Genomic DNA, 23,241 nt, shown 5'->3' on the forward strand with positions numbered 1-23,241 from the left:
CTGTTGTCCCGACACCATTTTTACTAGAACTGAATTGGGCGCACACTGCTGCTACCTATTGGGAACCATGTAAAACTCGAGAGTTTGCCATTTTCCAGCAGGTCGTTGTTCACGGACATATCGCAAATAACATAATAGTTACGATTTTTTTAGAATCGAATAATTCTTTTTGATACACCCTGTATATCCATAATTAGCAGTCATGTACAACTGCTCGCTCGGTGAAAGATCCGTGCATAAGGACTTTAAAGTGGCTCAGGTCACACCAATACACCAATAGACAAAAAGAAGTAATCCAATGAATTTTAGACCCATACAGTTGACATAAAATTGCAGTAACATCTTAGATCATAAATTGTGTTCGAACATTATGAAATACGTCGAAGAAACCGATCTATTGATACTCAGCCAATATGGATCCAGAAAATATGTTCTTGTAATACACAACTGGTCATTTATTCACACGAAATAATGAATGTTATTGACAATGATTCTCAAGTTAACTCCATATTCCTAGATTTCCGAAAGGCCTTTGACGCTGTTCCTCACAAGCGTCTTCTAATCGTATTGCGTGTCTTTGTAGTATCTTTTAGATTGTGCGACTGTCAGAAAGGTCTCAGTTCGCAGCAATTAATGGGAAGTCATTGAGTGAAACAGATGTGATATCTGGCGATCCCAATAGAAGTGTTAAAGCTCTCTTATGTTTTGGGAGACAATGAGAATAATTGTCTTAGACTGTTCTCAGATGACTCTGTTGTTTACTATAGTAAAGTTTTTAGATCAATACGAATGACAAAATGAATTAGACAAGATATCTGTGCGATGCAGAAAGTGACAACTGTCCATGAACAATATAAAGTGTGAGGACCTTCACATGATTATTAAAAATAATCCTTTAAATTTCAGTTAAACGATAAATAAACCAAAGTCAAAAGTCGCCGATTCAACTAAATACCCAGGGATAACAATTACGAACTTAAATTGGAACAATCACAAAGAAAATATTGTTGGGAAGATGAACCAAAGACTGCGTTTTATTGGCAAAACACTTAGAAGTTGCAACATATCTGTTAAAAATATTGCCTGCATTAATCTTCTCCACCTTCTGCTAGAGTTTTGCCGCGTGGTGTTAGATCCTTACCTGATAGGATTGACGGAGGAGATCGGAAAAGTTCAAAGACAAGCAGATATTTTTGTATTATCGCGAATGCGTTATGTACTATTGCGAAATTGGGGGGAGAGTGCCACAGATATGATACGCAAGCTGCGGTGGCGGTCATTAAAATGAAAGCTCTTTTGTTTGCGGCGAGATCTTTTCATAAAATTTCAGTCACGCACTTTCTCATCCGACTGCGAAGATATTTTGTTGAGACTCATCTAAATGGGGCGAAACGACCATCGTAATACAATAAGACAAACCAGATCACGCGCGGAAACAGGTGTTCATCTTTCACGGGTCCTATGTAAGAGTAAAATGGTCTGGTAATAGTCGAGAAATCTGGATATTATTTTTTTTTATAAGCGCATATATTCAGTTTTAGAGCTCAAATACCAGCACCACCACCTCACTGAGGCCTGTTCCAGCTGGCCAACTACTACCAACAAAGCAGTACGACGAGCAGTCTGTGATCGTGGGGCATGTTATCATTAGGTCTCCGATCTCTCCAGCCGTTATTGCCAGTGGATGGATCCTGATGATCTTTATTCAGGAAGCTCCTAACTTGGCCTCACGAAGCTGAGTGGGCCCATTCCAGGCCACTCTAGCTCAGAAAATGTCAAAACGTCCAGGGAATCGAACCCAAGTCCTTCGGCACCGAAGGCAGCAATGTTAATCATAAAGTTAACGTAGGTGCACAAATGCATAACTGTTTTTAAGTTTTTGTTGTTGTGATTATCGGGCCGATACTCGGTTTGATCCCGCTGCTGTCACTTACCAGTTAACCTCTTCAACTCGTCTTAACTGCTCCATCCCTCATTATAAACGGTTTGCCTTATGTATACAATATAGAGCTGCTGCTGCGATTCGTTCCCTCTACAGTCCCTTCAGCTTCTGTATTAGAAAGCGACTCACGTCTTAATATGTGCCCAACTCCCCTATATCGTAGTTTCATTACGGGCTTTATAGATTTTCACTCGTTGACTCGTTACAGGACGTCTTTACTCCCTACTCGATCAACCCATTTTATCTTCAGCCGGGCATGGGAATGTGTGTTGTCCTTAGCGTAAGTTAACTTAAGTTACATTAAGTAGTGTGTAAGCTTAGGGACCGATGACAGCAGCAGTTGGGTCCCATAGGATCTTACCACAAATTTCCAAATTTCATCTTCAGCAGTCTCCCGTAACACCACATTTCTGATTGTCAACGTTTCGCACACACACAACTGTGTTCCAAACTTACAGTGTCATAAATCTCTTTTCTGGTCTAAAGGTTTATATTTTTGGAGGCTAGAAGCTGTTTCTTTTTGTAGAAAGTCTTTTTGCATTGTGCAATATTTGCGACTACGACTTCTAGCGCCTTCCTTTATTGTCTATTCTACTGCCGAGACGATAAAAATTCACTCACCTCTCAAGATATTCTTGTCCAAGTATACGTTTACCCCCTCCAGCACACCGAGAGGGCTAGATCACTGATTATCATACAGGACTCGCACTCGGGAGGACGACGATTCAACCCCGCGTCTGACCATCCTGATTTAGGTTTTCCGTAACTTCCCTTGATCGCTTAAGGTAAATGCCGGGATGGTTCCTTTGAAAGGGCACGGCCGATTTCCGTCCCCCATACCTCCCTAATTCGAGCTTCTGCTCCGTCCCTAATGACCTCGTTTCGGACGGGACCTTCAACTCTAGTCTCCCTTCCTTCGTTTTTTTTTTCAGATAAAAAAGTAATCTACACTTCTCTCTCTGTGTAACTGATGCCACTCTGCCTCCGAAAATGTCTCTGAGCGCTTTAGGACTTAACATCTGAAGCCATCAGTCCCCTAGAACTTAGAACTACTTGAACCTAACTAACCGAAGGTCATCACACACATCCATGCCCGAGGCAGGATTTGAACCTGCGACCGTAGCGGTCGCGCGGTTCCAGACTGAAGCGCCTAGAACCGTTTGGCCAAACCATCCGGCTACTGTGCCTCCGAATGGAAAATGTTTCATTCCTTTCTGTGGTATCAAAAGTCTTCTTGAAATCTACGAATGTTATGTACGTATTTTCCTAAATCTGGCCTCCGTTATTAAGAGCAGTGTTAAAACTGCTTTTAACCATATAAATCTTATAAATCTCGCAAAGTGGCCTTTCAGACTGCATTGGTGTGTGCTTTAAGTACATAATTACTGTATGTTTTGCGTTTTCCTATAATTGGAGACGCCAATTGTATGTATGCCTGTTGTGTGTATGTGTGTGTGTGTGTGTGTGTGTGTGTGTGTGTGTGTGTGTGTGTGTGTGTGTGTGTGTGTGTGTGTGTGTGCGAGCGTGCGAGAGAGAGAGAAAGAAATGAAAAAAATTTACCAGAAACTAATAAAAATAATTAAATACAACGTTAATGTTTGATAAGTCCTCAAAACTGATGAGATGGCTGAGTATACTAACAACCAAATGTCAGCTAAGAAGGGGGAAGAGGGAACTACCTCGGCATTCACATGTGCTGAGTTAGACAAAAATAAATGGGAATGGCAGATCGGAAATTTGAACTTCGCTTCTAGCAAGTGTCTCCATCCATAAGCCAGTTCGCGGGCTGGATGAGTCTAGTAAACAGTTGTCAATTGATACTGGTGAAGAAAGTATTCAAAACGTAAAAATAGAACACACTGACGAGGAGTATTCCTTTTTCTGGATAGAAAAGTTAATCACCTTTCCAGACAATATTAAATGAACACTAAAATTGTATGTAGGAGAACACCCGTAAACGTAGTCGACGTATCATTTTGTTGTATTCAATGCTTTAATTTCACTTTATATTTTCATAATCATTCAACTAATGACAAAGTAATTCTTAATTTAAGCAGTTTCCTGTAGTGTACAGAACTTCACTGGGATCCATTACACAACTTTTATCAAAACTAAGTAGTGCATTTAAAGTCTCTAGTCTTAGTCATAACTGGATACACAGAGGTTTTTCTTTTTTTTAGCTTTGCTTGAATTTGAGAAATAAAAATAAGTGAATATAGCAGTCATTGTGCTGAAAATATCTTGCGTGAAACTTTTGCCAATTTCTAATACATGCAACAGCTTAGGCAAAACTTTGTATGTTACGTGATCTAATGTATTGCTTAATGAGTTACTTCACTTCTGTTGGTTCTGATGGTTCTGCAAAAAGTTATTTTTAGTTTATGTCACCTGCACAATTTTTGGGGGGTCGTGTCTATAAATGGAGCGTTGGCTACACATTAACTGTATCCTTAATATACACCGTAAGTCGAGGACTTTGTTTCTTATTCCTTCTTTTCTTTTGCATTTTCTCTATCACCTAACTGAGTTTACTTTATGATCAGCTCAATCTCAGATTGCGTACTACAGAGGGATTTTTTTTTTTTTTTTGTCTGAGTAACACGGATCGTTTAACAACCGTCAATTATAAATTTTTGTAAATTAAACGACTAATGCATCTGTTGTCTACATTTTCTCTGTTTTCCTCAAATGTTCATCAACGTTCCACAGAGGGCTTGTTAGTTTCTCTCTTCTGTGGTATTATATAACAATATGGTATCCCGAAATTCTTGCAGTCTTCTATAAACCAAACTGGATAAAATCTTCCTGATGCTGGTTGGAACACTGAATGCTTAGGAGACACGATTTAACGCACAAAAGTTTCCGAACATAATAAGTAAAACAGAAGCTGTGTAATGTCCAGCAAACGAAATAACTCAAGGCGATAAGGCTCTGCTCGGAAAACAGCCTGCCGTCAACGTGTCTTTGATACGCAAATTAATCTAGCGCAATGTAATGACCGTGGGCCACATCATTAATCTCCACAGTTCAAACAGTATAAGTTACGGACATATCTGAACAAATCTTCCAGTCGATGTGAATCAATTCTTTTCTTTTCTTGACAATTGTGGAAAACCAGTTTTGTGGGAGTATATAACACCGGTAATTTGGCTTCGTAGGGATTATTCTAAATTAAAACGGTGTGTTAGCTCCTTGCCAGCGTACAGTTTTCTTACCCTCCATTGCATGTCCAAAGACTCGGACAGCTTCATCATCAGAGCTTTCACCAATCCGGAAAGCTACTCGACAGGAGATGTGCTGGAATGAATCTTCCTGAAAAATTCAAATTAAGTGGTATATGACTGGATCTCAAATCTAAATTATCTGGTTTTGAACCCCAGACTCGCACCGTCTTAAAAAGTTTCAATCCGTTCAGTGCTTAAGCTTCCGGGTATTTAATCATTCAGCCGCGTGGGCTTAGTCGAGCAGTCTAGGGCGCTGCAGTCACGGATCGTGCGGCTGGTCCCGGCGGAGGTTCGAATCCTCCCTCGGGCATGGGTGTGTGTGTTTGTCCTTAGGATAATTTAGCTTAAGTAGTGTGTAAGCTTTGGGACTGATGGCCTTAGCAGTTAAGTCCTATAAGCTTTCACACACATTTGAACATTTTGAACATTTAATCATTCATATTTACTTTATTCTTTTCTCTCTCTCTTAGTCTTCTTCCTTTCCTTCTTTCTCCTCAGATTTCTTTATTTTTTCCTTGCATATTTTGTAATTTTCACATATTTGTCAGAGTGTTATAACAAACATGTGTTGTTCAGCCGCCAGTTTGTTCTGCGCTACATATGCACTCATCTATCATCCGCAATACAAAGTTTTACAACTGATACACTATCCTGAGGGGAAAAAGAGGGATTCTAGCGAAATATCGGTATCTTCTTCAGATAGCCAAGCGGTAAGGTGGCTTTCAGACATCTGACTCGTATGTGGAAAGAGCGTGTGTCATATATCCATCTGGCCGGGCTCATTCAGGTTCTCTGCGTCTCCTCGAAATTACTCTAGGAGACGGTCACATTGGTTCTATGGTTCCGAAAGCGATCGATTTCTTCTCCCCGTCGTTATCTAATCTGAGCTTGTGCTAGGGTTGTTAATCTAATCTTCCCGCCTTATGTAAACACTGAAAAGAAGCGTCACAACGTTTCAGTTTAAACCAATGATTGGGTACTTAAAATACCTGGTCAGTGAGTGCACGGTTGAACGGGGGAAGAGTGAATGCACAGAAAGCCATTTTTACAGGTAGTAATGTAAAACTTATTGGCTTGCAGCAATGACTGAAGGAAATCAGAGGCAACGATGTCGTGAATTCGTGGAAGGAGGAGTGGCTTGCAAAGTGAATGATGTGACAATCTCTTTTTTCTTTTCTTTTTAGAACCCATGTGCTTTAAGAAGTTGGAAACTTCAGTGTATAAAGTGGAAATTATTACGAGAAGAAGTTTTGCGCGCAACACTAGAAAAGCCTTGTTATAGGGTATCAAAAATTTCAGCAACAAAGTGGTGTTACGGTATGGGAGTGTTTTTCTTGTTTTGAGTGTGGTTCCCTTACTGGGGAAAACGCTAAATCAGGGATGATATATACCGGTATACATTTTACAGCGTTGTGTACTGCATACAGTAAAGGAACAGTTCAGAGGCAATGATTCGATTAGCATGTCAGTGCATCCTGTCATAAGGCAGCATCTGTAAGGCAATGGTTTTTCGACAATAACGTTCCTAAAATCGTTTAACCTACACAGAGTTCCAACCTGAGCACAATGGAACACATTTGGGATGACTCAGAACGTCGACTTCGCTCCAGGAAACGCTTCAAATTGCTCTGATCACTATGGGACTTAACATCTGAGGTTATCGGTCCCCTAGAACTTAGAACTACTTAAACCTAACTAATCTAAGGACATCACATACATCCATGCCCGAGGCAGGATTCGAAACTGCGACCGTAGCGGTCGCGCGGTTCCAGACTGAAGCGCCTAGAACCGCTCGCTCCAGACCAGAGCGTCCAACACCACTACCTTCTTTGGTCTCTGCTCTTGAGGAAGATTGGGCAGCCACTCTTACACAGACATTCAGACACCTCACTGAAAATGTGTCCGCAACAGAGCTCAAGCCTTCATAAAGCGAAAGAGTGAATACGCCCCATATTAATGTCCCGTAATGGGTGTCCGGATACTTTTAATTAGATAGTGTACGAGCAGTTCTTTCTCGAGAACCTTGGCCTGTTCTCTGTAGCTTGAGCGCCCAGTTTTTATCCACGGCAATAAATTTCTTCAAATTACAGTGACGTATGCTGCGGAACATTTCTCTGCCGACTCATTCGCTTTTTATGGCGATGCATCCAGCTGCAGCATACATTAAACGAATATCTCCATCTTCGACAACCAGTCATAAATTGTAAATAGTGGCAAATTCCACCGTGTGTACCGGCCGTTGTGGCCAAGCGGTTATAGGCGCTACAGCTACGGTCGCAGGTTCGAATCCTGCCTCGGGCATGGATGTGTGTGATGTCCTTAGGTTAGTTAGGTTGAAGTAGTTCTAAGTTCTAAGGGACCGATGACCTCAGATGTTAAGTCCCATAGTGCTCAGAGCCATTTTGATCCACCGTGTATAGTTTAAAAATAACTGCATATTATTTTTAAGCTAGCGTCTCCAACATCGATGTGACAGGCAATTGCTTGTTACGAAACCCAAGAACTTTACAATAGAACATGATACACGCATTTCGTTCAAGATTTCGTACCATCTGAAATACTGATTTTCTGAAGACAAAATACTCAGTTAAGAACGCTCTACCGCCTATATTCTCTTGATCCTAAAAGTTTGTGACACCTTGTATTTATTGGCATATTATGAACAACTGGAGGGACCAGGAAGTAAATTACGCTAATTCATCTGAAGATATTGCGAAGAAAGGAGAATTTAGTTTTCTGTAATAATGAGCGATTATTGACCTTGCCAGAATGAAAATCACAGGGAAATCATCACTAACATATGCAATAATTATTTATGGTGTTTAGTCAATACCAGTGACGTTAAGAGAAAATACTTCCCCAAAATTATTTTCAGTAACACCGTATTTTCGTCACCAATAATATTTCTTATACTCAGTATCTCGTTTATCATTCGACGTAGAAAATTAATAATCAGATGGTACTAGTTTAATGTTCTTGATAACTACGCCCTGTATCAAATACTAACGCACAACACGCAGAGTCAGAACTGAATAATTCTTGCTGCAATTTAAACAACTGAAAACCCGCCAAATTCTGAAGACTCCACGCACAGAAAACTGCAATAGATACACTTGGTTAGAGCGAAGAACGGTGCATTACACGTGTATTTGGTGTGTACTGATCTTCAGTTCAAATTCCCCCACGGATATCAGGATACTATAATTATCTTCGCTCTGGAATAAGGTAAACAATTTATTCGATTTCTTACTCCAGTTACCCTTGTTTCTGTGAAAATACGTTCACAACAGTGAACAAGTCTGTGATTTGCAATTTCCATAACGCATCGAATGTCAGACGGATGTAGATAAACAATGAAAGGAAGAAAGCTAACACATGTTTCAGTTCTTTTCCTCTACAGAGTGAAAGCAAACTCCACCGACACACTTTCGGAGGTTGTTCATGGATACTCCTAGTATTTTGATATGAAGGAGCCGTGATCTCCGGTGGTTCGTCACAAGGTAATAATGTAATTAGGATTTATTCGATTTCTTACTCCAGTTACCCTTGTTTCTGTGAAAATACGTTCACAACAGTGAACAAGTCTGTGATTTGCAATTTCCATAACGCAAAATCATCCCGTTTCTCGTGTGCTCCTATAGCCAGATGTAAAAGTGGTGTGATGTGGTTGCCGTCGCTGCGCAGATAGCTCCGCATAGTGTTGCTCTGAAACTTTTCCACTGCATTCACAGACTCCCTACACAAGGTGCGTATCGGGCAACTTTTCATCATTAAAACTGTCCATATTTCTGTTGCGTATAATTGTCAACGTACAACTAACAATGTCGTAAAATCAAACCCGAGACGAAACCGAGCAGTAAACAATGCAAGCTTGAGCACAAGGAGTAAATTGGGCATTATTGTTGTTAACAGCAAATACCATGTGTGGATTGAACTAGTTTGTTTCCAAATGAGACACGCAGTTTATACCGTCGACATTTGCACTGTTGTGTAGATACTTTCAGTATAGCACAGATACGAAGATAAATGAGGGCAAAAAACAAAACGAAATGCAATTAATTTGTAACGATCCATTGAGACATGTATCCCTTATACCAAACACTCAGAAAATATCACTGAATAACATGTAAAAATTTGTCGGTGGAGTTCTGTTTCACCCTCTAGAACTAAAATGAAAGCATAATGCATCTCGTCCAGAACACGCTGAGTAGTTTCCACTTCTGGCCTAGTTGGCTGAAATGTAAGCTTACTCTCGTGTTACATGTTGGATGTGACTTACACGTTCTTCTGCAGAAGTGTCACTCCTCAGAAGCGGATTATCCATATTGCAGCATATCTATGGGAGTAGTGCCTTCAAGGAACACTACACCACACCGACTATTTGACGGGGTAATATGAACCGTGGTAGTTTTGAATTTTAAGATTATGTGCGAATGATTGAGCAGTACTTTTAAAGCACTGAAAGAAATAGAACATTGACAAAAAAATGCGCTTATTTTCAAACGTTTGAAGTATACATTCGGCATTTCTGTTTTGTTAAACCACATTTTACGTATTATAAACTGGAAAAAGAATTTTTTTTTCTACATGCTTTGTTCCACTATGCTCTGTTATGGCTTATTACGAACTTACACCACAATATCGTCGACAGCCATTGCTTGCTTTACATAGCTAACAGAGCTCACTCAAACACCGTTTGTTGACTTACTCTAGCACAGTGTTGCTGTATGCCGACATATTGCTTCGCGGCACGTAAGTACGTATTGTGTTGCAAAATTCTGTCGTATACAGAGTTCTAAACTTTTTAAATTTATAATTTAACTACTTTTACTTTTTTATGATGATAAATGCTGTAAGAAATTCAGTTTCATGACAGTCTGCACAAGTTAGTGCCTGCGACGGCAAGCAGATGTCACTTCTGCTTACCAATAATTCGAGCGTGGTAAAAATCTGAACAGGAGCAAGAACACCCCGACCACTTCGTCAGTTTTAGTAAAAAGTGATTTTTCCTTGCTGTGGGAATGGACTTGGTGTCAACTGCGACGGATAGTTCTTACGTATTGGGAAATGTTATGTTTCTCGGATAATGGTTCAAAAATGAAGCTGCGTAGCATCTGTTAGGTTTAAATAAGTGAAGAAAATAACTATTACATTTAAATGTTATATGGAAGTAAAATAATACTTTTACAACAACGTAAGTTCATTTTGCCGAATATGGGGCCCGTAGTTCATCAATGTTACGGACGCCGCACGATCTTAACCCTCAGTTGCTGTACTGAGATTTCAGACACCATAGTCGATGTATTTCTCAGCGTTTTCATGAGATGACGCATCACTTTTGTACTTGAATAACTCGTTACGTTACTTTTACAAACTGTGGATGGCATTACTGCAGTTAACGCCAGTTTAGCCTCGTTCGTGCAGAAAGACAGACGCCTTTTTCGTTGCTGTAGTTTATCACACCAAACCACAGTAGTTTAGTCCCTCTGCTATTACAAATGTTGTAAGTCTAAGCTGTAATATAAACTAATCCAGATGTGGTGCTCTTTTGAAACACTGGATCTAAGATGAAGAGAAGAGAATTTCTAAAGAATCTTGGTCTTCAGATGTCAGAAAGTTTTATCCAGCACAAAGCACAGTCATCAAGTAGATTGCCAAGAGAGATTGAACTGAAGCTGAAAAGGAAATGTAACACAATTTCCAATTAATTTGCCCCTAAAAAACTATCATCACAGAGCAAGTGCGTGGTATGTTCAGGATCCAAAGATAGGAATACTAAACATCGATGTGGTGTATGCAGTAAATTTTTGTGCTGAGAACACATTGTTCTAATGTGTGAAAGGTGGCTCAGTGATGAAGAAGACATCGAATGAAAACTGTTTACTCCAAATATTACTTGTAAGGAAGCTATACATTTCAACTAAAATTAGGAAAATATAAGTGTACTTATTATTTCTCTTATTATTGAAACTGTGGACATTATGACTGAAAATTACAAAACTTTTCAGAACATAAAGAAAATAATACTATCATGGAAAACATTTTTTTTTTTTTTGTTATTGATGTATGTTGTCGAGGTTAATTAACAATGTGTTCACCTGTTTTTAGAACGAAAAAATGAAACATTTGATTTTGGGTTATTTAAGCCCCACCACACTAATAATGTTAAAGTAGTTGGCAATAGTAGCGAAGGGCTGAACCGGGGCTGTCAATCCTAAAGTAATTATGAGCCATTTTTTTCCAGTAGCGAATACTGTGCATCTCGAAATTGTTACACGATGAGTGTCTAAGCAGCAGAGCATTAGGCGTAGAAGGGATAATGAGAAACGCACAATGAGAAAGCGAGAGGCGAACCTGTGGCGTTGTTGGCGCAGCGCGGCGCGGGCGGCGCGACCGGCGTCTATCGGCGAGCACTGGCCATCTCGCGGTCGCGGGCCTGTGTTCACCTCGCGGGCGCGCGTCGCCGACTGCCGCGGGGCGTGGCGTGGGCGTAAGTAGGAAGCGCCTCCCCCCTCCTCCGCCCCCGACGTGTCAAGGACAGACGCCGCTTTGCACTCGTCGTCTCCGCCGTAAGCTGTGCCCTTTACGTCAGCGTTTGTTTTTCGGTGCTCCCCTAAATCGGCGTCCCCCACCCCGCGTCGCGACGCACGGCGCCACGCCGTTTGTGCTGGCGCCACGCGCCGAAGCGGAGAGAGCCGCGGCACTAGCACCGAAAAGCACTCGTCTGCTTTATCGCCCGCCGCGCTAGCAGCATTTCTAGCAGCCGCAGACGACGCTGCGGTTGTGACGCTCTCAGCATACGCTTAGGAAGGAAGCAAAAAGGATTCGAGTTTAATGTCCTGTCTCCAATGAGGTCTACACTATACGGGGTAGTGCTTATTGACTTTTAAAAACCCGCGAAGAGACGTAGATGACGCTGAGGCAAGTAATTTAAGATAAGACACCACCGGGGGCTGCAAATGTCGGGAAGTATCCCAAAATGTATCAGAACGCTGCATGTCATTCTCTATGGAGAGAAGTCTTCCGAAGTAAGAGTGATTTCAGGTGTACCGCAGGGCAGTGTCGTAGGACCGTTGCTATTCACAATATACATAAATGACCTTGTGGTTCAAAATGGCTCTGAGTACTTTGGGACTTAACAGATGAGGCCATCAGTCCTCTAGAACTTAGAACTACTTCAACCTAACTAACCTAAGGACATCACAGACATCCATGCCCGAGGCAGGATTCGAACCTGCGACCGTAGCGGTCGCGCGGTTCCAGACTGAAGCACCTAGAACCGCTCGGCCACTACGGCCGGCTGACCTTATGGATGGCATCGGAAGTTCACTGAGGCTTTTTGCAGATGATGCTGTGGTATATCGAGAGGTTGTAACAATGGAAAATTGTACGGAAATGCAGGAGGATCTGCAGCGAATTGACGCATGGTGCAGGGAATGGCAATTGAATCTCAATGTAGACAAGTGTAATGTGCTGCGAATAAACAGAAAGAAAGATCACATATCAGTTAGCTACAATATAGCAGGTCAGCAACTGGAAGCAGTGGCCATGCGGTCTAGGCGCTTCAGTCTGGAACCCCGTGGCCGCTCCGGTCGCAGGTTCGAATCCTGCCTCGGGCATGGATGTGTGTGATGTCCTTAGGTTAGTTAGGTTTAAGTAGTTCTAAGTTCTAGGGGACTGATGACCACAGATGTTAAGTCCCATAGTGCTCAGAGCCATTTGAACCTGGAAGCAGTTAATTCCATACATTATCTGGGAGTAGACATTGGCAGTGATTTAAAATGGAATGATCATACGAAATTGATCGTCGGTAAAGAAGATGCCAGACTGAGATTCATTGGAAGAATCCTAAGGAAATGCAATCCGAAAACATAGGAAGTAGGTTACAGTACCCTTGTTCGCCCACTGCTTGAATACTGCTCAGCAGTGTGGGATCTGTACCAGATAGGGTTGATACAAGAGATAGAGAAGATCCAACGGAGAGCAGCGCGCTTCGTTACAGGATCATTTAGTAATCGCGAAAGCGTTACGGAGATGATGGATAGGCTCCAGTGGAGGACTCTGCAGGAGAGACGCTCAGTAGCTCGGTACGGGTTTTTGAAGAAGTTTCGAGAACATACCTTCACCGAGGAGTCAAGCAGTATATTGCTCCCTCCTACGTATATCTCGCGAAGAGACCATGAGGATAAAATCAGAGAGATTAGAGCCCACACAGAGGCATACCGATAATCCTTCTTTCCACAACAATACGAGACTGGAATAGAAGGGAGAACCGATAGAGGTACTCAAGGTACCCTCCGCCACACACCGTCAGGTGGCTTGCGGAGTATGGATGTAGATGTAGATGTAGATGTAGAAAAGAATTTGACAAATGTGGAGCGTGACGGCACCAGATGACACTACCTCGCCACGCGTGCACCGGCTGGGCTCGTCGATCCTACCTTCGCCGGTAGGGGGCAGAGGTGCACAGTGTTCCGCTAGGCTACTCTTTTTTCGAACACCTTTTGTAGATGTGATCAGTTGTGAACGTAGAAGCTATAAAATTATTGTCCTCGCTGTAACCAATCAAAAGCTGTTCTAAGTTTGTGTTTCTGTGCTTTGTCCCTCCTTCTTCTATTTACGTTCTTTACTAGCAGCGACGCAATTCAGAAGCTTATACTCATTTACTTGTGACACCATGTGCTAGGTTTGTGTTGTACTGTGCTTTGCAATAAACCGGTGGAGATCGTGAGACCGTTAGATAAAATAGTAAATCTGACCTCAATGTAAACACATAATTCTCTAACGCAAAAAAAAAAAAATAATAATAATAATACTGTCTGCTAAGCACAAGACTCCAGACGCCAGCCCCAAGCGCTAAAGTTGCGCACGTGGCCCAGAGCCTCAGCGACGTGAATACTTGACTTCTGTTGGGTTGTGTTGATCAGGTGCGACAAATCAAATGGTTCAAATGGCTCTGAGCACTATGGGACTTAACATCTGAGGTCATCAGTCCCATAGACTTAGAACTACTTAAACCTAACTATCCTAAGGACATCACACACATCCACGCCCGAGGCAGGATTCGAACCTGCTACCCTAGCGGTCGCGCGGTTCCAGATTGAAGCGCCTAGAACTGCTTGGCCACAAAGGCCGGCTCAGGTGTGACAGATCGATAGGGTCAACGGCTGCACGCGCGGCGAGATACGTCATCTGGTGACGTCACATGCTCTAAATTTGTCATCTATTTTTGGGGTATTTCCCGACAGTTGCTGCCCCCATGTGTCTTATATTAAATTACTTGTCTCCGCGTCCTCTGCGTCACTTCGGGTTTCTATATAGAAGTTGGAGAAACACAATCTGATAATAACATCTTTAATGTTGTGTTGTTGTTGTTGTCTTCAGTCCAAAGACTGGTCTGATACAGCTCTCCATGCTACTCTGTCCTGCGCAAGCCTCTTTATCTCCGAATAACTACTGCAGCCTACATTCCTCTGACTCTGCTTACTGTATTCATCTCTTGGTCTCCCTCTACGATTTTTACCCCCCACGCTTCCCTCCAGCACTAAATTGGTGATCCCTTGCTGCGTCAGAACATGTCTTACCAACCGGTCCTTTCTTTTAGTCAGGTTGTACCACATATTTCTCTGCTCCCCTACTCTATTCAGTACGTTCTCATTAGTTACAAGATCTATCCATCTAATATTCAGTAATATTCTATAGAAACACATTTCAAAAGCTTCTATTCTCTTCTTGTCTAAACTGTTTATCGTCCCTGTTTCACTTCCATATGTGGCTACACTCCATGCAAACACTTTCAGAAAGGATTTCCAGACACTTAGATCTATAACAAATTTCTCTTTTTCAGAAATGCTTTTCTTGCCATTGCCAGTCTACATTTTATATCCTCTCTACTTCGACCATCATCAGTTATTTTGCTTCCCAAATAGCATAACACATTTACTACTTTAAGTGTCTCGTTTCCTAATCTAATTCCCTCAGCATCACCTCATTTAATTCGACTACATTCCATGATGTTCATCTTATATCCTCCTTTAAAAATACTGTCCATTCCGTTCAACTGCTCTTCCAAGTCCTACCCCAAATTTTTCGTTTGTTTCCTTTACTGCTTGCTTAATATACAGATTGAATAACATCGGGGATAGGCTACAACCCTGTCTCACTCCCTTCTCAGCCACTGCTTCCTTTTCGTGCCCCTCGACTCATAACTGGCATCTGGTTTCTGCCATCTTTAGAATTTGAAAGTGAGTATTCCAGTCAACATTATCAAAAGCTTTCTCTAAGTCTACACATGCTATCAACGTACGTTTGTCTTTCCTTAACCTATCTTCTATGAGAATCGTAGGGCAAGTATTGCCTCGTGTGTTCCTACATTTCTCCGGAATCCAAACTGATCCTCCCAATATTGTTGATCTGTAAATACTCAGTTACTATTAATATTATATTAATGATTTCTATGTTACGACCTTCTGTATGCAGCTGAATACAGGGCAAAAATACTATTTGATTAATAGTGTCTGGACACATATTAGTGCATATTAATATGGGGTGTGTCCACCTTTCGCCTTTATCACGACTTGAACTCTTTTGCGATCACTTTCATTGAGGTGTCTGAATTATTGTGGAGGAATGGCAGTCCATTCTTCGTCAAGAGCCGAAACCAGAGAAGGTAGTGATGTTGGACGTTGGGTTCTGGAGCGAAATAGACGTTCTAAATCATCCCAAAGGCTTCCATCCCATTGGCTTCGGAGCGTGACTCTGGGCCTGTCAGTCGATGTCGGTAATGTTATTGTCCACAAGCCACTGCCTCACAGATGCTCCTTTATCACATGTCTCATCTCACACTCTTAGAGTCATCGTTTCCGAACTGTCCCTCTACTGTACGCAGTACACAACTCTGCATTTGGCGTTTTCTTAAACGCACGAAGGGTAACACAACAAAATCGTAACACTGCCTGCCTCCATGCTTCGCTGTGGACAGTACACATGATGGCAGGTTCAAATGGCTCTGAGCACTATGGGACGTAACAGCTGTGGTCATCAGTCCCCTAGAACTTAGAACTACTTAAACCTAACTAACCTAAGGACATCACACACATCCATGCCCGAGGCAGGATTCGAACCTGCGACCGCAGCAGTCACACGGTTCCGGACTGCGCGCCTAGAACCACGAGACCACCGCGGCCGGCTGATGGCAGGTAATGTTCTCCAGGCACCCCCAATCTTCCCATCGGATTTCCACATAACGCAGCGTGATTCATCACTGCAAATCACTCGGTTCAAGTTATTCACTGCACATTGGTGTCGCTCTTTACACCACCCCAAGGATTGCTTAGAGTGACTACAGAAAAAAAATGGTTCAAATGGCTGTGAGCACTATGGGAGTTAACTGCTGTGGTCATCAGTCCCATAGAACTTAGAACTACTTAAACCTAACTAACCTAAGGACATCACACACATCCATGCCCGAGGCAGGCTTCGAACCTGCGACCGTAGCGGTCGCGTGGTTCCAGACCGTAGCGCCTAGAACCGCTCGGCCACTCCGGCGACTACAGAAATATGTGGCTCGTAAGTAGATGCTCGTCCATAGTTCCCTACTCTTTTTGCCTCCCTACATACAGTAATTGTGCTAGTTGGAATGATGGTAGCAGTTTTGGAAGTCAGAAGTTGTTCTCGTCACTGGTTTCATGTGATATTTTCCAACTACCCTCCACAACGCTCAAGGGTTCCTGCCTGGCAGTACACAAGATCTACCTGGTCTTCGTTTGGCTGTGGTTGTTCCTTCGCGTTTCCACTTCACAGTCACACACCGAAAGTCGAATTGGGCAGCTTTATTAGGATTTAAATGGTTCAAATGGCTCTAAGCACTATGGGAATTTACTTCTGAGGTCATCAGTCCTCAAGAACTTAGAACTACTTAAACCTAACTAACCTAAGGACATCACACACATCCATGCCCAAGGCAGGATTCGAACCTACGACCATAGCGGTCGCGCAGTTCCACACTGTAGCCCCTAGAACCGCTCGGGCACCCCGGCCGGCAAGGATTTAAATGTCCCAGGTGGATTTATTACTCAGGTGACATTCAAGTCACTGAGCTCACCTGATAGCCCCATTCTAAATGGTTCAAATGGCTCTGAGCACTATGCGACTTAACTTCTGAGGTCATCAGTCGCCTAGAACTTAGAACTAATTAAACCTAACTAACCTAAGGACATCACACACATTCATGCCCGGGGCAGGATTCGAACCTGCGACCGTAGCGGTCGCGCGGTTCCAGACTGTAGCGCCTAGAACCGCTCGGCCACTCCAGCCAGCCCCCATTCTGATGTTACTGCTTCTCTACTAACAACACAATACCTCCCGCCTCCTCTTATACTACACGGTCCGCCTGTCATGACATCTAGTGGTCAATTCCACATTACATAAGGGCGACTAGATACTTTTCATCAGATAGTGTATATTTACAATTTTTAGGTTAGAATCGTGTGCATGAAACTGAATAAAGAAAATATTTGTTTTGTCAGACGCTTTTCGCCTCAATTTATGAAGGCAATATCAATGGCTATATGTGTTGACGTCGCTCGACATGCGCTCTTGATGTACTGCTGGGGAATCTGTTTTTTTTTAATTGAAACCCTCAGCTGCTGACGGATCCTCTACACCTCCCACCGCCTTGAACCCCCTCACCCCCTGGTTGCTCCTCTCCTCTCCCATACCCGCCCCCTGCCACGTCTTCACTGTTGTGTCCCTCCTACCCTCCATCTCTACACCCTACATCTCCTTTCCCTAGGTGGCTTCCATCAACTCTCCCTCCCGGATGATGCCCTCTCTCCCTCCATTTATCCCTCCTATCAACTCTGATCCTCACTGCCCCTCCTTTCCTCTGTCCTTTTCCTGGGCTCCCTCTCCCCCCTTCCATCCTCTTTCTTCCCCACCTCCCCTCTCTTTGCCACCTTCTCTCCCCCGAGTCCTTTTTCATTTCCCTCCTCTGCCTCCTCTCATTCTCCCTCGCGTCTGCCCTTCTCCCCCTTTATTAGTCCTCTCCCTCCTTGGTCCCCCCCTTTTTCGTTTTTTTCCTTCCTCCCTCCTTGTTCTTCCCCCCTCCTCCAGGTCCCACCCCCCCCCCCCCCCCCCATCTGCCTTTGGCTTGGGAGTGTCATCTTTGTGCCGCCACTTTCGTGCAGTGTTCTACATTGAGTGTTCTACAGTGAGTGTTTTACAGTGAGTGTTCCGTGTTTTTTTTTTGGGAAGTGTTGCGAACGGCCATCATACTGCCGCTGGGTGTGCCTTTTATCTCTTGCGAACAGAAAGCAGACTGTCGCTGTGTTTCTTTAATTGTGTGTGTACTATGTTACTTGTCTGATTCCTGTGTCTTTTACTAACGCTGCCAACCCCTTTTGCTTTCTGTTTTAACTTTCCGCATTTTTCCGCCATTTTACACTTGACGTCGCCGTTTTATCGCCTGTTTTTCTTGTTTCTTTTCTTCTTCCGTTTTTTAAAATAAAAGTCTGTAGGCTGTAGAGCAGTGTTCTAAGCTGCTGCCAGCCCGCCCCCTTCGGGGGGAATTGAAAATCAATAAAGGAAAAAAAAACTGCCGACGGGTACATTACGTATGTAGATTGTGGACAGTTGAGAATGTGGGTCTCGCGGGAAGCGTGCAAGGGTAAGTCCCTGCAGTCGCGCTATTCGTCTGTGTCGTCAGTGGCTCAGATGGAGCCGGCACGGTAGCTCAGCGTGCTCGGTCGGAGGATTAGCTACCCTCTGTAATAAAAAACTGAGTGAACGGATCAACGAAGAACCTGAACGGGTGTCATCGGACGCGCGCCCCTAACAAATTCAACGCACAATATAGAACAAAATCAGTTCTAAAAAAAAAAAGAAAAAAAAGAGATGGATAGAGCGTCTGCCATGTAAGCAGGAGATCCCGGGTTCGAGTCCTGGTCGGGGCGCACATTTTCAGCTCTCCCCATCGAGGAATATCAACAATACCTTCTGGCGGCTGAGGGTTTCAATTAATTATCATTTATTCTAGAGAAGCTGCACGGTCATCAATGGTATATGTTCTTTCGAAAACAGTTACTATCTTCATATATATAATCTGGTCTTTTTTTACCGTAGCACAAAAACTAATTTTCGACACACACACACACACTCGTTCTCTTCCACCTTGTTTACGTAAATACCTGTGCAGTTTGCGACCTGTGTTGAAACTTGGTTCTAGTTGTACAGGAAGAACAACAGCTTCACGATCAGTACAGAAAACGCACATGTAGAGCAATGTCATCACATACAGCTTTGGTATCCGCACATGTCGATAGTGCCATGGCAACAGAATACGCGGGAGCAATGGTGGTGGCGGCCAGCGAAATGGTTACGGCGGCTCCGCACAGGGCGCGCTCGCGCCGTGTGTGCTGGAGAGAGTCCCTCGTTTCCGAGACGAGCAGTTACGGTGACCGCCGCGTCGCGTCAGTTGTGTTTTCGCTAGCTTAGAAGTCTCATATGCTAACATTCTGCCACACTTAAACACTCGCGTGTTCAAAAGGATATTCTTCTTCCCGAAATGCTCTCTTGTTACATTCAGTTTCCTGTTGGCGTATGTCCGGTTTCGATTGGCTTAGCACTTCGGCCGTTAGAATTCTCGTTGTTGTCAACTTAGTACAGCCCTAATACAGTAACAGCAATTGATGGTACCTTAATGAACTGAGGCGAAACGTTTCTGCTTTTAATTGGCTGCATATAGACGATCGTCACCAAAAAAATCTTTAAAATAACATTATATAACGTGCGTCTTCATACTTTCGCCCCCATCTGACACATGGGGGCTTCCGCCGATAATCTCCAAAACGACAAAACAGAAATACAGATCAGTCAGATACGGAGAAAGTCACATACACACCACATTCGGATGTCCATTGAAGCTAGTGGAATTTACTTCTTTGAATTAAGTCTCGCCAAGTCCGTCTCACTAAAACACCACCGTCTAGCTAGCTACTTGGCTCCACAACCTAATCTGCGGTCTCTGCCTACTGAGCGTGTGCACACTCGCTAAACGGCATTACTCGTCAACAAAATCTTGAATTACTCAGCCAGAAATCCACATCCACGAACTTTCGGATTCTCTCTGTTTTCCATACTACAAGAAATAAACAGGTTGGTAACGAAGGATCACTTACTCCTAACGTCAGAAATACGTTATGAAAACACTACCGCCGGCCGCGGTGGCCGAGCGGTTCAAGGCGCTTCAGTCCGGAACCGTGCGACTGCTACGGTCGCAGGTTCGAATCCTGCCTCGGGCATGGATGTGTGTGATGTCCTTAGGTTAGTTAGGTTTAAGTAGAGAGAACACGAATTCATTCCACGAGGGCCGCCGGTAGATCTGGTTGCCGGTAGACGTGTCCATGTTACAGGCAGCTGTAAATACGATTCAAGTTGCTTGGCAGTGACGTATCATGCGGAAGTTACTTTCGTCCTTAAGGTTTGTACACCAGTGTATTTCAGTCACGATATTCTTCATTTTTCATTTTCTACTGGGAGTGCTGGCTCTTAGTGTATATTTATATATTCTTCGATGAATCCACAGACCAATACAAAATTCTCTAATTGCAAATTCACTGAGAGAAAAACAGACTGGAGTTCATACAAAATCTCAAGGCCGACTGACCTGGCCAGGAAGCAGATAGCAAACGTGTTTCTAGTTTTGCTTTTGTGTCAGACACTGAGCTGATACCCAAGATGTGGACTCTTCAGTCCAAAACTTGAAGAATACTTGCAAATTTGTAGTGGTCTTAGGAGAAAATAAAATCGCTTTGCAATTACAGGCCAATCAACATTTTACCCACTGTATCGAAAGCTTTGGAATACATTGTTCACGATTAACTAACTATGTGCTAACAGACATTCAACTCCCCTTGTTTTGTAAATACCTTCGCACGAATACTGATCTAAGTAAGGTAAATGATGAGTTGAAATATGGCATAAAGAACAGTGAGGTCGCAATATGTGTTACACATCAGCATTTGACATATTGCTAACGAAAGTCCAACAGCTAAATTTTTCATATAATGCACTGATGATGGTTGCAACCTACTTGAGAAACAGACAGTAGCGTGTGGTATGTGGGAATGAAAAATCGTCTTGAAAGCAAGTTCTCTCTGCAGTACTTCAGGGCACAGTTCTTGGTCAATAGTTGTCCTCCGTGTACGTCCACATCTCGTTGGTGCTTCAAATACCATTTCTATATCGATTACCATCGAGCTCTACTTGTGTGCCAAACCTGAATGAATCAATATTGCCCTTTTTCACAATAATGACAAGCTGTGTTCATTTTCCAAATGGGTGCATAACGTGAACCTTGAATTAAATGCCAATAATTTTCGAGTAATTTTAATTTCTCCTAAGATGTGAATTCCACCAACACTTGACCTCTGGTCTTTATGTTAATCAAATACTATGAGAGAAGTTGGTGAAGAATCTGGATTTAACATTTGGTGAATATCTTAGCGGGGCAAAACACGCTCCCGACACGTACAGACAGGCTTCACTTGTCTTTATCCCATTGAAAGTATTAGAGATTATGTCCCGGTGATGTGATATAAACACTTGTTCAGTCACCCGTTTTGCTGAATCTTTACTATCCCCATGAAATACATGACATGAGTAGTGATATCTCTAGACGGTTTGAATTAATCATGAATGTTTGTTTTCGCTAGGTCTTCAACACAAGTCTACTTTAGACCATCTGCAAGCGATTCTGAAAACTGCCACAAATAAGATAGATACATAAATATGCAGGGTGTCCAGAAAAGGGCTCCCTGATTTCAAAATTAAATATCTCGAAAACAAAGATCGATAGAGGAATGCAGTAAACGGTATGTTTACTGTGAAAGCTGTAAGAAGTTTATACAGCAGTTTGAAATAATAGTTACAAAATCTGCTAACAGATGGCGCTGTACGCTGTACAGCTCATATCAGCATACATAAGTGAAATACTAGTATGAAAACAATCTTTGCAAACAATCACATCACAATGTTTTCAATGTTCACCATTGGCACTACAGAGGTGGCGCAAACGAAGAATGAAATTCGCCATCACATTTCGTAGTGTCTCAACCGAAACGGATTCACATGCCACACAGATCGCCGATTCAAGCTCGAGTAGACCATGTCTTTCACTGTCACAGGAAGTCAAATCCGGCGAATATGGAGGCCAATCCATGCCTGCACCAGTAAATTTGGGATATTACAAAGCAATGACTCGATTCCCGAAGTATTCCTCAAGAAAGCGAAACACTTGTTCGGTCCGATATGGTCGGGCTCCATCTTGCATAAACCATTCAGTACCTGGTCGATCCTCTAACGCTTGCTGCGTGGCGACAAATTGTTCCAAAATTGCAACGTAACGTGCACCAGTGACCGTTTCTCGAATGAAAAAAGGGCCAATAATGCCTCTGCTGCATACTGCAGCCCACACAGTAACTTTAGGAGAATACAGGAGTTTCGCTTCACATCAATATGGCTTTTCGGAACCCCAAAATCGCCAGTTCTGCTTATTCACGTATCCATTCAGGTGGAAGTGTGCTTCATCTGTAAACCAGATGCAGCCAACATCAAGTCCTTCACTATCAATCATTGTGAGCATCTGATTAGCAAAGGCAACTCTTTGTTGCACAGCTCGTACGGGTATGGCCTGGTGCGTTTGAATTTTGAATGGAAACATGTGCAGGCTCTTTCTCAGTATTTTATGCGTGCTTGAACGCTTCAAGCCAGTCTCAGATTCAATTCTACGTACGGATGACACTGGATTTCGCTGAATAATTCCAGAAACTGTGGCGATATTTTCAGGCGTAACTGCGGTTTGCTTGCGGCCAACATGCCCCACTAGATCATCAGTTACGCTGCCTGTTCGTTGAAATTTTGCGAAAAGCGTACGAATGGTTTTCGCATCGGGTCCTTTTGGAACGTTAAATCGTGCTTGAAAACTTCGCCTTGTTGCCGTAGGACTCTCTTCTAACCTGTGGTACTCTAGCACCAGAAAAACGCGTTGTTCAATGGAGTACACGGTTTTAATCTGTT

The 23,241-nt window shown here is 42.9% G+C and overlaps 1 protein-coding gene across 3 annotated transcripts in view; it reads right to left on the bottom strand.

Moving 5' to 3' along the window:
* Positions 1 to 23,241, bottom strand: part of LOC126470034 (endothelin-converting enzyme homolog) — a 434,767-nt gene that overhangs the window by 294,509 nt on the left and 117,017 nt on the right. The window contains exon 1 of one of the 3 annotated variants that reach the window (XM_050097525.1): positions 11,499 to 11,808. The exons of 1 other annotated variant lie outside the window; for it this stretch is intronic. The gene's annotated coding sequence lies outside the window, so the exon portion shown is untranslated. Of the gene's footprint in view, positions 1 to 11,498; positions 11,809 to 23,241 lie in introns of those variants that run through there. One more of the 3 variants, XM_050097526.1, reaches the window with a different exon arrangement.

Source organism: Schistocerca serialis, chromosome 3 (genome assembly GCF_023864345.2).
Source record: "Schistocerca serialis cubense isolate TAMUIC-IGC-003099 chromosome 3, iqSchSeri2.2, whole genome shotgun sequence".
Classification (NCBI taxonomy): Eukaryota; Metazoa; Arthropoda; class Insecta; order Orthoptera; family Acrididae; genus Schistocerca; species Schistocerca serialis.